The sequence below is a fragment of the Lynx rufus genome, unplaced genomic scaffold (assembly GCF_022079265.1).
Source record: "Lynx rufus isolate CCGP_SWC_20201006 ecotype Redwood Valley unplaced genomic scaffold, mLynRuf1.p SCAF_4, whole genome shotgun sequence".
In the NCBI taxonomy this organism is placed as follows: Eukaryota; Metazoa; Chordata; class Mammalia; order Carnivora; family Felidae; genus Lynx; species Lynx rufus.
In genome coordinates this window covers 66,754,645-66,770,852 of record NW_025814856.1, presented here as the reverse complement: position 1 = coordinate 66,770,852, position 16,208 = coordinate 66,754,645, and positions in this window count along the sequence as shown.

Sequence of the window (16,208 nt, the reverse complement as noted above, 5' to 3'; positions counted from 1 at the left end):
AAGGGAGACAATTTGAAAGGGCAAACTTTGAACAAATAAAGTGCCCCCCATGAAGAGAAGTAGCGGAAGAAAAAAATTACTTCCCAACACTGTGTCAAGTAGATTATGAATATAGTTGGAATTTTAATCAGCCAGATTTTAAAGTCCTTTCAAACTGCCCAATATTATGGTCTTAGGAAACCACCTCCATCAAAAGCACATCTTTGAGGGGTGCCTGGGTAGCTCATTCAGTTAAGCATCCGACTTCAGCTCAGCTCATGAGTTCAAACCCCACATTGGACTCTGTGCTGACAGCTCAGAACCTGGAGCCTGCTTCAGATTCTGTGTCTCCCTCTCTTTCTCTGCCCCTCCCCTGCTCATGCTTTCTCGCTCTCTCTCTCTCTCTTTCTCTCTCTCTCAAAAATGAATAAACATTAAAAAAAAAAAAGACAGCATGTCTTTGAGAACAAAGGGAAGTAACTTTACAGGCTGTACCAAACTGAAAAAGGTGCTTACTTCCCTACCCCTGGTAAATGTGCCAATAACATTTGTATCTTTCCATCTTCCTATCAAATTTCTGACATTAAAGTAAGATTCTCTGCACGGTTTACAAAAACTGGCCCTGAGACATACTGCTAGTGACTTCCTTCCTCTTCTCTCAGCCTAAGTTGGAGTTTAAATCACGTTCCACTTGGATAATGAATTGGGAGCGCATGGTAAGATCCATGACGTAATATCAGAACCATACTTCCGTGCAGAACACCGAGGGGTTTTATAAGAAGGCCACCAAACAAAGTCTGAATCGGGAGTCTACTCCATCCTGTCCCTCAATGGTAGGATGCATTTCCCGCACCTGTAACTCCATTTCCTCACCGCAAAAAGGAGGTGGCTCCCCCATTTACCTCATACGGTCATAGTGAAAATCAAACTCGAAAATGTGCAAGACAAACGTTGGTAAACCATGAGCAAATGTAAGAACACTACCTGATGGTAATACCAATATGATACTGTTATATTCATAACGCCGTAAGTAGGGAGTGCAGCTGAAAAGCTGGCCTGTGGGCGGGCAGTCAAAAAGGATTCTTTTCTTGAGTGGCTTCCCTACTTCAATTCATGAGGACATTTTTTTGAGATAAGTGTGTGGCACATGATCCACATTCAGCGTTAAGTATTCGGGGGACTGCATGGCAAGTCACATTCGTGCCTCTCACACTTCATTTTTTGGTCCCAGCCCTATCATGTCATCCTTAATGTTGAGATTTATAGTGTTCCGGAAGAAGGAGGGATATTTCTGCTCAGTAGTCTTCACAGGGGCATGGGATTAAATCTCCAAAAAACACAATTCTTACCTTTGTCTCCTCCTTAGAGCATTGATGTTTAAAAACTTCTAACTCCACATCTGTTTCCTAGAGTAGGGTCACTGAAAGCCCTCACAAGGCTTCAAACAAAGAACTCGTGTAATGCGTAAGTAGAGATAAAGGCTAGAGAGAAAAATCAGTGAAGCAGGCAAGGTGTAGAATTACAAGTGTCCTCTTCACTCCCCAGGGTCCTTTCTCAGATGCGTAGGACACCCTTCCCGGTAACCAGTGGGTCTACTTTTCCTGGGGCTTTCCCAGTGTTAACACTTGAAACTCTAGGAAATTCTCAAGTCCAGATATCCTTGTTGGCAATTACAAACTTTCCCTTCAGATTATGAGCCATCCAGATACGCGTGAGGACCCCTGCCTTTAGAAAACCCCAGGCAAAAGTTTCTAGTTGAGGCCTTATATATATCCCACTGGTCTTAGAGCAAAACCAGGCTGGATAACCTGGTGTTCACGGATGTAAAACCCCCAATCAATACATTTCTGAAAAATGTAGAGACACTAACCTTGGGTGCCTCCAGGGAGGTTTCAGGCTTTAAGCAGCACATTAAGATTCTCTAGCCGGTCCTGCTCATGCTTATCTTGGGCAAAGGTCAGTACCAGACTTCCAGGCATAGCAGAAAAAAAGCCGCCCGACTGTAAGATTGCCCAATCTTTTGTGCTGCGAAGCTCTTCCCAGAATCTAAGAAATGCAGAGCTGTAGAGAGACCTTTGGAAAAATCAGCCTGTGGTAGCCAGTATCCTAAGATGATCTTCAAGATTCCCACCTCCCGGTGTACATATCAATAGAATCACCTCTCCTTATGGACGGAGCAAATAACCACAATGGAATATCACTCCCGTGGTCAGGAGGTTAACCAATTGACTTTGAGTTCATCGGAAGGGAGATTGTTCTGGTTGGGCCTAGCCTAATCAGGTGAGCTTTTGAAGGACTGTAGGATGACAGAAAGATGCTATCCTACTGGCCTTGAAAGGAAGCTCACATCCATGTTGTGAGAGGGGGGAGCTGTGTGGCAAGGACCCATGGGCATCCTCTAACAGTGGAGCACAGTTCCCGGTTGACAACCAGCAAGAAAACAAGGACCTCAGTGCATGCTGCTGCAAGGGAACGATTCTGCCAAAAACCAAAGAGCCTGGAAGACTTTGCCACTGCACTCTGACATCTCCAAGATGGCGTCAATATGCAGAGCTAAGTAAATTCCTCACTCTTTAAAATCCAGATAGAGTTGGGGCTCAAAAGTCAGTTTATTCATAACACGACTGGCCAAGGGCTGGAAATGCATTTCAACAGATCACTGTCAGTGGACTGTGGAATAGACTGAGGATTACAGAACTGCCTGAAAAGGTTGTGATCTTTACGCCTCATCTAGAGACATCACTAGCACATGAAGGGGATTAAAATCATATTGAAAGCATTGTTTACCCACCACTAACGACCGAGCTGAATTTCCCTTCCTTTGTTCTTAACAGCAATCTTCTAAGTGAATGGATGTGCCGTTTGGTAAATGGGTTTAACCTTTCTCAGATAGAGACATAAGAGGATTTTCATTTAATCTCTCTCCTAAAAAGCTAATGTTAAAATAAAACCCTTTGAGCCATTGGGACTCTATGTACAATGCATCATACAATATTACAATACTTGTAACTTTAATCATATATTTACAAAGCAGATTATTACCATACTAGAAGTTCCTAAACCGATAGAGGTCAAAACTATTGTTGTGTTCAGGGCAAGGACATATATGTCCCTGACAAAGATTCATTATTACTTAGTCTTTTCATGTTGAACTTGTCAAATATTTAATTTTCTACACTAAATTCAATTTCATCAAGAAAATAATTACTGTAGGCATATATAGTTAACATCAATATACAAACTGGCATAGAATAAAACTCTAGCAAAAAAATACAATAAAACTCCAGTCTAGTTAAAATTTAGGAAAAAATATAAATATCAAATACTACTTGAGAACTTAGTTCAAAGAATCAGAAAATAGAAGGAAGATAAGAAGATTCCAATTCTAATGGCAATTACCTTCCCTCTTCTTTGCCCTCATCCTAATACTGTACCTCACGGAGAAACCTCAGTTTCCTTCTTTCCAAGCCAGCTCAACCCTTGACTCTATCATTCCAAATTACCTTCCACTGTGTTTGATCCCCTTTTAGGATAGAATCAAGTGAACCACATCTTGTTTTATTCTAAGTGTCTCTTGTTTAGTCTGTGTTCCCCACTCAGTGGTTGACCTTTAGAGGACAGAGGCCATATGTCCATTGCTTTAGACATCTTCCCACTGTGGCCTTCTGGTTGGATGCTCACAGTTCAAGCTTATTCTTGGAAGACATCTTGACCCTCTGCTTCTCCTCAGATGTGTCCGTCAGGCTCCTGGACTACAGTTCCGGTATTTTCCTTGCTTACATGGCTTTTATCATTGGTAATTGGAATCTTACTCTCTATGCTAGTATTTCTAACTACCTGGACATTTTTTGGAGGTAGGGTATCAATATTGGAAGTCACCTTCCTCTGAGTGCAGTATCTAAGCTAATGAGATCAAACGTGCCAATCACTTTGGCCCTGGCTAACCTATTCTTACAAGTTGAATGGGCACCCCAGACTGATGGTCAGGGTGGGTAGGGAGGGTCTGCCTAATCCTGAGAGAAGAGAGGCATTGCTTTCCATCAGAGTAGTCATGGTTCCATAGGGGATTCTACGGGAAAGACGAATGTCATTCAAAAGCAACGAGACCCTGAATATTTCCAGATTTTTTGCTACATAGGATAATGACAACTAAAGCTGATGAAAACTGATGCTCTTTATCTATCTTTGCCATCAAAGTCTTCCAGGTATTTTTAAACTGATTTTTGGGTAACAGATTCTCAACAGATTTCAGGGCCATTGACCAGGCTAACTTTCTGCTTTTTCAACAGGACACAGGTATAGAGATACAGAATTTAATCCCTCCATAGGGGGAATCAACTTCAAGGCTGGGTGCTAGAAAGGAGAAATGATGGCCACCATGTTCATAGCATTACAGAAACGAACATCCTCACCAATGTCCATCATGCGTTTGCTTTTGAATTCAACCCTAAATAGTTGCCCCTTCCAAAGTCAAATTCTCTACCCATATGAGCATCCAAGGCTATAAATCTTACATTGTAAATATTACTTTTATTACTAAAGATGGTCTTATTAAACTGCAGACTCTTGGATCAAACAGCCACACTTTTTTTTTTTTTTTGGCATCTTCTAGAACAACGTACAAGCAGTAACAGTGGTGGTTGGCTCATTGACAATTCTGAGACTACAACACCAACAAGTGTTTCAGCGCTTTTGAAGATCCAACAAAAGTAGTCAGGCTACTTTTGTGCCATTGACGCCATTCGTAGCAATGATCATTGTCAGAATTATGGGGAACAAAACGATAATAAGAAAGAAGTATCAAAACTGTTCAATGTAGACCTGTGGTCTGCGGCATCTTTCACCATAGGGAAAGGCCAGTGCTCCATGTCTAACTGGATAACAACAGCATCCTATGTAAATAAAATCAGGTTTTCAACAATAACAATGCAAGCCACTTGCTTGGGTTTATTACCAGTTAATTATCCACAGTCTTGCCGATCGATCTTTTAGTGCCTGTAAGAACACGGAGCTTTGATAGTCCTAGATCCCTGATCTCAGGCCTGCACTGGCTGTATTTCCCTCAGCAGAGTAAAGAGGGTCAAGGCCAGCTGGACCTAGAGGATGCTCGGGATGGTTTTCTGATCCACTGGAGAAAGGGGGCTACTTTGAAAAAGGTTATCCGCATAATGTATTCCCATTATAATACACTTGACTTCTGTCTTTCCACTTAACTCATGTCTTTATGTTTCTTTATTGAATCTTGCCTATTTCGCTTTGGTTGTCATGTGTATAATCCGTTTTATAGTTTGGTAAGTACGGGGAACCGGAGAGTAAACAAACTGCTTAAAATCTACCCAGTGATTCACTTAACGTGACACACATGCAAAATACTATATTATAAATATTTTTGTGATTATTGAAACATAGCATCATTTAGCATCTTTCTTGTCAAATGTCAGGATCCTCTGCTTTTTGCTTCTCCCTGTCACTGTGTCTTTAATGATCTTTTCAGTCGTCTTGATATGATTCTGAGCATGCTCACCTCACCTCCTTATCCTTTCTTGTAGCTCTTCAAGACATTGTGTATTCTGGCACATCAGATCTAAAAACATAGACTGATTTTCAGCCAAACGCCACCTTCCGTGATTGCATCTACTGAACTTTCTGTTCTGCTCCGCACTGTCTTTGATGCTGATCTGATTTTATCTGGTGTAATTTTGCTTGGGCTGCAATCCCCATTTTCTGCAGTTTTTACCTGGGCTAAGTCTGTGTGCCTGGCCATTTGAAATCGGTAACAAGAAGAACATTAGCATATCATTTTATTTTATTTTTTTATGTGAATACGCTGTCTGAAGTGGAACATGTAGTTAACTTCAACTGCTCAAAGATAACTTCCACATTTTTTTCTGCAATAAAACAAAAATTGTATTGTAAATTCATCTTCACGTTGTCGGTAAAAGTCAATGGAACTGGAGAATACCATTATATTGATATGCGCCGATGATGGAAATATTGATGATGGGTGCTGAAGCACTGAGTTCAAAAGCTCTGGGGGTTATGGACAGCAAGGTGTAGCATGAAGAAATTCTTCTTGAGTAGAGACATCTTAAGTAAGGGGGAAAGCAGTGATATCCAACCTCCTAAAACAAAATGTCCCCATTACTGTCTGCTCAGATGTCCCCAAAGGCAATCTGACCAAATGTTAGCATTTTCCTTGATCTACAGTACCAAGGACACAGTAGGGCTTATACTGTGTTTGTCAGAAAAAAATAAATTAATTCGTGAATTGATATATTAAAAGTAGGTTTAAAAGAAAAGAGAAAACAGAAGAATATAATCTCAGGAGCTCAGCAGCTCCTCCTTCTCCATTCACGTCTAAATATCCACAGGATTTCCCCATTCACAAAATAGAACCAATTCCCCTCAAATTACCAAGGTCTGCTATCATTGTGGGTAAAATTAGGTGCTTAGATGTTCACTTTATATAATCATAGCACTTTCCATTATATAACATTTCAGAGTTTACATAGTGCTTTAAAAAATGCACTATCTCATTTAAATTCATCTTCTATGAATGACTGCCATATTGCCCAGACAAGTGTCAGTGCATCTTAACAAAATTTTAAAATGGAAACATTTTTGTTGCATGAGGACTACAATACTGTTCACAACAACGTTTTCTTAATGGTTAGAAGAACACATTGTTTTTTCATTTAAATTTGTAAGCAGGGAAGCGATACTGAAAAAATTCATTCCACAGATAAACGAGATATTGCTGTCCTTAAATCTGTCCTTGGTTGTTTCAAATATAGGACAGCTTTCCTCCTAGTTCAGGAAACAGACAACCTGGTTGAGCCTGGAAACTCAGATTATGCTTCGAAATGGGGCAGAAAGTGCCTTGTTATGACTACCTTCATCCTAAAACGTGGGATTTGCACACAGTATGGCATCCCTGGTGGGGTGGGCGGGGGGTGGGGACTACCCATCCTACTGAGGGCAAGAAGGGGTGCTTTGACTGTAGAGAATCCAGCAATAACCATAAAGCCAACCAAAAGTTAGTCTGTTTCTAGTCACCATGCACCTGTCATTCTAAATAATATTTCAACGTTTTTTATTTTTGGGACAGAGAGAGACAGAGCATGAACGGGGGAGGGGCAGAGAGAGAGGGAGACACAGAATCGGAAACAGGCTCCAGGCTCTGAGCCATCAGCCCAGAGCCTGACGCGGGGCTCGAACTCACGGACCGCGAGATCGTGACCTGGCTGAAGTCGGACGCTTAACCGACTGCGCCACCCAGGCGCCCCCTAAATGGAGTCAGTAGTAAAACGCAGGCCACAGCCTCCGACCCCTAGCCTTCCTCATGGCAGACCTGGAGCTGAATCATGGAAGATTCAAATTAAAAATTCTCAAATAGAGGAGAAGTACCCTGGGAAGCCTTTGTACAGGTCGGGCCACTCTCACCCCACGGGAGTGCAAAGTTCCTAAAGCCCAAAGCTTTCCAGCGGTATCGATGCTGATTTCCAATGCACATCGCAACTTATATAAGCAGCAGGAGAATGTATGAGGTCTTACATTCACCTAGGTAATTGACTGATCATCCTAATAACAAACATCTTAAGTTATGACAGCTAATTTTTCCCAAAGAATAAAACGATGTTATTTCAAATGTCATGTTTTGAATATTTGATTTCCAATCCCTTTATTAATCACCCACAGTAAACTGACTCATTACAGGTATTAATTTGATCCTGTCTTTTACTGTCAGATTATTAAAGCTACAAGCATAAAGTGTGTCATTATAGAACTTATTGTCAGTATAAAGTTTCTGCAAAGATTATGGAGATTTGGTTTGATAAGAGGAAAATAAGTCAAGAGTGACGGGGAATAATTAAATTAAAATAAACAATTAATCTTTTTTAGCTGGAAGTAAAGCCACCTGGTAAGTCCCAGACTAACTTTGGGAGATGATGCATTCAAGCAGGAGTGTTTCCTTAGTCAGGAAACGGGTGTGGTTCTGGAAGAGAAATATTGGCAACTTCAAGTCTCTGGTGGGAACCTGCCCTCCTGTCACCTTCACCTCTCTCTACAGTGCCTGCCATTAGCTGGCTTACAAGAGGCGGCGAACTCAGAGTCTTTTCAGATGTCTTTGAAATCAAGGGTAATATTCTCTGATTTATTTTCCTCTTTTCCTCTGAAATGGCATTCAAGAGCTGTAGGAATTAAGTAGTGCATTATTTCGCCTGGTGAATTTTAGAATATGTGGAATTTATCTCCTTCTAAAGCATGGTTTCAGTGTGTGTAACTGTTCTACTTTAGCTCAAACTTTAAGTGCCCAAGAATGAAAATGAATTACTGATGACAAAGCAATTATTCCAACTCTTGTAGTTCACAGTTAAGCTGGAATAAAAGTAATTCCATTGCAATGAAATAAATAAATCAGTCCATAATAGGCATGGAGGAAGTCTGAGTAGAAACTTCTTTGTATTTGTATTTTTGCAAGCATGAATTCAGTTTCGTTTTTATAGTTCAAAGAAGACAATAACTAAGGGGAAAGGAAACTAGTATTCACTGAATCTCACTATGTCCCAGGCTTCTCTGTCATATGGATGGAGCTTATCATGGAACCTTGAAACAGAGACATGGGTGTTCTTTAAGGAGCACATGACTTGTTCTGAGTGCTTAAGCCAATACTACCCTTTTCCCCTTGACCGTCTATCCTAACGCCGGTGTCCTAGCACTGGGAGGTAGACATGTCCCAGATATCCAGAAAACCGATACAAACATTGTCTTCATTAAGATAAGATTGGAGAATCTTCCTCTCTGTGTCCCCTGAAGAAGGATGGTTGCTCATTTTAGAGCTACATTGCAAACTCCAGCAAAGTCTGCACTTAGAGGGATGTCTACCTACTTTTCCTACTCTTGCTTCATTTTGACGCGCCATTACACAAGTTCCATCTGTCTAATCCTCAGGAAGAGAGGCTAGGGTGTCAGCGTTCATGTTATAAAATTCAGATACGGCAACACTGGCTTGCAGATGGGAAAGGGGCGGAGGGACTCAGACAACCTAGCTGGAGTGCACATGCTCTAGCGACATGGTGAGAAAGAACGACAGATTTGGGGTCCGTGTTGCATGAAACATACAAAGACTTAATCTACTCACTTAGCAGCCCTAGAGACCACCAATGTGGATGGCCCACCAGTTGCTCGAGGACCCTTGGTCCATAAGATGTCATGTTCATTCTGAGAGTTGGCCAAACCCCTCCTTACAAGCCCTGGAGAAGCCCAGAACTCCACCCAGCCTTTAGGGAACACCTCAGGGTCAGAGTAGACCTTGAGAAATTTCTAATATCACGGAGAGATGAAGGAGTTTGTATTTATTAAGAATACTGGACCTTCTCTCCATGCAATAGAACGATGTGGGGACCAGATTGACTGAGCACATCCATAACTATAACTGGTCACTGGTTGCTTCATCCAAAGCAGACCCTGTTTTAATCAGGCACAAATATTTACAGAGCTGGTCAGGATATTCAGGATTTATTTTCATGTGATTAGAAAGGTGACCTATTTATATCAATGCTCTAAATATCACCATCCACTTCTGACTACCATTAAGGACAAATTTCCCCCAGGATCCTACTTCCAGATATTGCTAAAAATTTATACCTTGATTTAAGTGGGCTATCGGACTATTACTTAGGACCTACATTTTATTTATGGATGCTTTCAGGGGGAACTGGGTGAATCCAGTCTTTTTTTTTTTTTTTGTAAGTAAATTACACCTCAACAAAGCTATTTAAAATACAATAAAAGCGAAGACTATAAAAGTGTCAAATGAAAAATCACCCATCCTAGTTCAGCTCCCCAAGGATGATCATATTGCAAAAAATTTGATGTGACTCTTTATAGGAGTTTATCATAATATGCATGAAAAGTTTTGTAATTATTTTTTTAAATAAATAATCTTAACTTACAAAAAAAGAAAGAAAGCCAGAGTAGCCAACACAATATTGAAGGAGAAGAACAAAGTTGGAGGACTGACGATAAATACCCAGCTTCAAGTTTCACTAGAAAGCCACAATAATCGAGACGGTATGGCATTGATGAAATAATAGACAAATCAATAGAACAGAACAGAGAGCCCAGAAATAGACCCACACAATATATGCAACTGATCTTTGATAAAGGAGCAAAAATAGTTCAATAGAGCAAAGAAAGTTTTTTCAACAAATGGTCTGGAACAGTTGGACAGCCACATGCAAATTAATACATTTAGATACAGACCTTACCCCTTTCTTTTATATATATATATATATATATATATATATATGAAATTTATTTCATATAATTTATTTATATATTTGTATATTTATATATACATATATGTATATTTATACATATTATATATGTATATAATTGTGTATATATATATGTATATATACATGAAATTTATTGTCAAATTGGTTTCCATACAACACTCAGGGCTCATCCCAACAGGTGCCCTCCTCAATGCCCATCACCCACTTTCCCCTCTCCCCACCCCCCATCAACTCTCAGTTCTCAGTATTTAAGAGTCTCTTATAGTTTGCCTCCTTCCCTCTCTGTAACTTTTTTACCCCCTCCTCTCCCCCCTGGTCTTCTGTTGAGTTTCTCATGATCCACATATGAGTGAAAACATATGGTAACTGTCTTTCTCTTATTTCACTTAACATAACACTCTCCAGCTCCATCCACATTGCTGCAAATGGCCAGATTTCATTCTTTCTCATTGCCAAGTAGTATTATATTGTATGTATAAACCACATCTTCTTTATCCATTCATCAGTTGATGGACATTTAGGCTTTTTCCATAATTTGGCTATTGTTGCAAATGCTGCTATAAACATTGGGGTACAAGTGCCCCTCTGCATCAGTACTCCTGTATCCCTTGGGTAAATTCCTAGCAGTGCTGTTTCTGGGTCATAGGGTAGTTCTATTTTTAATTTTTTGAGGAACCTTCACACTGTTTTCCAGAGCGGCTGCACCAGTTTGCATTCCCACCAACAGTGCAAGAGGGTTCCCATTTCTCCACATCCTCGCCAGCACCTATAGTCTCCTGATTTGTTCATTTTAGCCACTCTGATGGGCGTGAGGTGATATCTCAGTGTGGTTTTGATTTGTATTTCCCTGATGAAGAATGACGTTGAGCATCTTTTCGTGTGCCTGTTGGCCATCTGAATGTCTTCTTTAGAAACGTGTCTATTCATGTCTTCTGCCCATTTCTTCACTGGATTATTTGTTTTTCGGGAGAACTTACCCCTTTTGAAAAATTAACTCAAAATGAATGATGGATCTAAATGTTAGATGAAGAACCATAAAGCTTCTAGAAGGTACTATAGGAGAAAATCTAGATGACCTTGGGTGTGGTGGTGCCTTTTCAGATACAGCACCAAAGATACAAATGATGAAAGAAATCATTGATAAGCTGGGTTTTATTAAAACTTCTGCTCTGCAAAAGACAATATCAAGAGAGTTGAGAAGACAAGCCAGAGACTGGGAGAAAATTGCAAAAGACACATCTGATAAAGAACTGTTAGCCAAAATATATAAAGAACTCTTAAGACACAACAATAACAAAACAAACAACCTCATTAAAAAGTGGCCCAAACTCTTTCAGAGACACCTCACCAAAGAAGATGCCCAGAGGAAAAATAAGCATATGAAAAGATGGTCCATATCATATGTCATTGGGGAAGTTCAGATTAAAACAACAATGAGATACCACTGCATACCTACTAGAATGGCCAAAATTTGGGAACACTGATAACACCAAATGCTGGTAAGGATGTGGAACATCATGAACTCTCATCTATTGCTGGTGGGAATGCAAAATGCGGCAGCCACTGTGGAAGACAGTTCAGCGTCTTCTTACAAAACAAAACATACTCTTACCATACGATCTAACGATCGGTTCCTTGGTATTTACACAAAGGAGTTGAAAACTTATATCCACACAAAGGTCCGCACATTGATGCGGATAGCGGTTTTATTCACAAGTGCTCAAATTCAGAAGCCCCTAAGATGTCCTTCAGTAAGTGAGGGAGTAAAGAAACAATAGTACGTCCAGACTATAAAATAGTAGTCAGTGCTAAAAAGAAATGCGGTATTGTGCCATGAAAAGACATGGAGGGGGGTGCCTGGGTGGCGCAGTCGGTTAAGCGTCCGACTTCAGCTCAGGTCACGATCTCGCGGTTCATGAGTTCGAGCCCCGCGTCGGGCTCTGGGCTGACGGCTCAGAGCCTGGAGCCTGCTTCCGATTCTGTGTCTCCCTCTCTCTCTGCCCCTCCCCCGTTCATGCTCTGTCTCTCTCTGTCTCAAAAATAAATAAACGTTTTAAAAAAATTAAAAAAAAAAGAAAAGACATGGAGGAAACTTACATGGATATTTACTAAGTCAATGTGGAAAAGCTACGTACTGTATGGTTCCAATTATATGACACTCAAGCAAAAGCAAAATTAGAGTCAATAAAAGGATCAGGGGTGCCTGTGTGGCTCAGTCAGTTGAGTGTCCAGCTCTCGATTTTGGCTCAGGTCATGATCCCAGGGTCATGGGATGAAGCTGTAAGATTCTCTCTCTCTTCTTCTGCCCCTTTCCCTAGCTCGCTCTCGTGCTCTCTCTCTCTCTCGCTCTCTCTCTCTCTCAAAAAATAAAATAAAATAAAATAAAATAAAATAAAATAAAATAAAAATAAAACATAAAAAATGCAAAAGTATTAGTGGTTGGCAGGAGTGGGGGTGAGTAGGAAAGGAGATGATGCATAGCCAGAGCACAGAGGATTTTTAGGGCAACGAAACTACTCTCTATAATGTTATAATGATGGAGAGGTGTCATTAAACGTTTGTCCAAGCCCACAGAATGTGTAACACCACTAAGGAACCATAAGATAAACTGGATTTTGGATGATTAGGATGTGCCAATGTAGCTTCATCCTTGGTAAAGATGCACCATTCTGGTTAACGATGTTGGTATCCACGTGTGGAGGCAGTGGGATATAAGGGAAATCTCCGTACCTTCCTCTCAACTTTCTCGTAATCTCAAAGTGTTCTAGAAACCAGTCCTGAGCTAAAGGAGAAGAAGCAGCAGAAGGAGAAAAATAGAGGAGGAGGTAGAGGAAGGGAGAGCTGGGGAGAAGCTTTGCATCCCAGAAAACAGTGCAATATCCACGTTCCTTCGTTCCTTTGACCTGTTCTCTCTTCACATCTCTCCCACCTCTGCCCACGCCACGGGGAGCTTCCTCAGAGAGGCAGCTCTGTGCTGCCTGTGGGGTTCCTTCGTGCAGTTTTCCTCCGCATGGCTGTGTGTTGTGCCTCTTGACCTGTGCTTTCAGATCAGACCCACTTGTCCTGCTTCTGAAGTTGCTGGTGTTTTCCTTTACACTGGGAGGCCAGGCTGGGCCACAGATTAGAACACAGCAGAGTGTGGCCAAGGGGGGAAGGCAGAAGAGTGCCACCCCAGGAAGAGACCAGTGCAGGCCTGGAGGTGGCTAAGGACAGACGAGGTGCCTGCTGGGTTCAAATGATGCGACAGGAGAAAGAGAGAGAGCACGTGACCTGGTCCCTTGCATTGTATCATGTCCCATGATCCCCAGAGCCACACTGCAGCGATGCAAAGAGTGGGACTGCATATCCCTGCTTTGTGCTACAATAGAAGGACCCTGTTCTTTCACTGGCAGAGAGAGCAGTGTGTCAGCCAGGTGTCACACGATGCGACACTTAAGCAGAACCAAATGAAGCTTACAAGTCAAGCCAGAACAGAAAAAGATATCCCCAGCCAAAGTGACATATCCAGCACAGACCGTGGGGGCTCTTTACCTCTTAACAAGGAAATATTCCTGGCCCAAGGCCACTCTTTTGTGCCCGTGCAAGGGTTGACAAGCTAGGCGTGACTGCCTTCCCCAGTACCCAATGACATGATATTTGCCTTTACGTCCTAGGCTTCTCGTCACCAGAATGCATTGTAATGGTCTGTCAGTGGGGGCAAGTTGGTGGGGGAGGCAAGAATAGCTTGAAGTAGGAGGCAGAACCGTTTATCCACTCCCTCCGATTCCCCGGGCGCTTTCGGCAGTGAAACTAGTCCCTGAACTAAGGATATACCTTGAGAGCAAGTCCACCGTCCTTCCACAATCCTTCCGGAACCATTCCACCAGCCACTCAGGTGACACCCACTGTGCGCCAGGCACAGCTACAGACAATGGGGACAAGATGGTGTTAGAGACACCAAAGTCCCTGTTCTGATCTGAGGAGGGCAACAGAGATAATCATGTAAACATAAAAAGAGATAATATACGTATTTTGTAGGTTTTTGAAAACAGGGGTGATGGTCAGGAGAGGCACTGCTGAAGATTTGGGAGGAAAGCAGGAGGTTTATTGGAGAAGGTGACTGGCATCCAATGAGATGGGGCCAGAGGAGAGAACCTGCAGGTACAGACCGGAGAAGGACCCGGCTTTCGGCGATCGTGGATGGGAGATGCGTCAGAGGGACAGGGGGAAAGTCAGCAGAACTGAGGTGGCAAATGCATAGGATTTGCTCAGGGAGCCTCTTGACGTGCTAAAGAATGTTCTTCCCCTCCTCCTTGCAGAGGAATTATTGGAGGATTTTAAGGCAGCGACTGGTGTGATTTGCTTCGAACCCAGCGATCCTTCCGGCTTCTGTGGAGAGAATGGGCTGGAGACAAACTAGGAAAACGGGTTTTGGCTGGAAAATGGTGCATCTAGGGATGACAGTGGCTTGGACCATGACGCCCGTCCCCCAACATCTGTGAGTTTTGGAGTGAGACCACGTGAAGGTGCCGAACGCATGTCCTTCTTTTTCGCCTTGACTCTTTCCTGTTCTATACAGGGAGGTGCATTCGCATGTATGGACACACTAGCCTTCATGATGAAGGTTCCACCCACACCCCAACCTCCTGGATGAGACTGCTCCTGTCCACCGTAGTTTTTCTACTGCACAAGCCCTAGAAGAGAGCTCGGCCCAGTACAAAGGAAACTCCAGTGGCTCAGGTTCCCAAAGCATGATTTAGAAAGGTGGGGACAAGGTGTCTCCTTGGCATTCCTGAAGGTCTCCCCCTACAGGAAAGGCACAGCCAAGGAATGGCCGATCTAGACCTTCTGGAGCACAGGGCCCAGATTAGAGTTCCCGGTTGCCCTGGGGTCAAACTGGAGCAGAAGATTGTGGCATCACCACCTCTCTCCTACAGATGAAGAAGTGAAAATAAGAAAGAGTAAGTCCCAGAGAATTTCGGATTGAAACCTAGGCTTTTGAGGTGTCTGACCATTCCTTTGTAGCCTTCCGAGAGCTTAGAAATCATCTGTTCCCATCTTGCTCCATATCCCAAATCAGAACCCTGGAGACAGGGGGAATTAGTACCAAATATCGGAGCCGAGAGGAAAGCTTCTCACTCTTGGTTCTTGCCATACAGCTAATAACTGTTCGTTTTTTTCCTGCTTCTCCTGGTCACTGCACTAGAGGATGGCTTCTTTGCAATCTGTTTGTTTTTTTCCCCCCTAGGGGAGCCGACTGCTATGATGTTCTGCCATTTTGAAGAGGCTATGTAAAGACACCCTCTGCATCTCATGGTGACCAGATTTAAGGGCGAGGTTAGAAGCAGAGGTCAAAGCATGCGTGCTTCTGGAGGAAGAGCATATTTTTATGTCGCCTTTTTCTACTTGGCAAGCAGATGGCCGGTGCCTTCAGTGAGAGCCAGGAAGAAACAGCTGGCAAATCAAAACACACTGAAAGTGGTTAGAAGTGCTTATGAGCATTTGGAAGAAACGACATTTTTGAAAGGAGGGGAAAAGTTCAAGCCATACTTAACATGCAGAGATGAGCTTGGAGCAGGAAATCGGAATGTCAAAGACTATGCAGAGGGGCAGACCGTGAGCTGATTCCAGCCCTCCTCAAAATGCTTCTGCTGGGGTAGGAGCCCGGGGAGGTAGTGGACCTGGAAGGAAAGGTAATTGAGAGACCAGGAGGACGAGACAGGGAGACGATGAGGAAGAAGAGGCAGGGATCGTCTGCAGATCGCAGATCGGTAGGAAGACAGAAGTGCAGAGTAACAGGAGTGACAGGAAGGGAGGTGGAGAACAAAGGAGAGGGAAGTTGACCCCGGTGACTCCTGGATTCCTCACACAAATGCTTCTAAGACCCTGCAAGCTCCTGAGTGGGTGTCTTTTGTGTGTTAATGAGATGATGATGGATGGACCAGATAG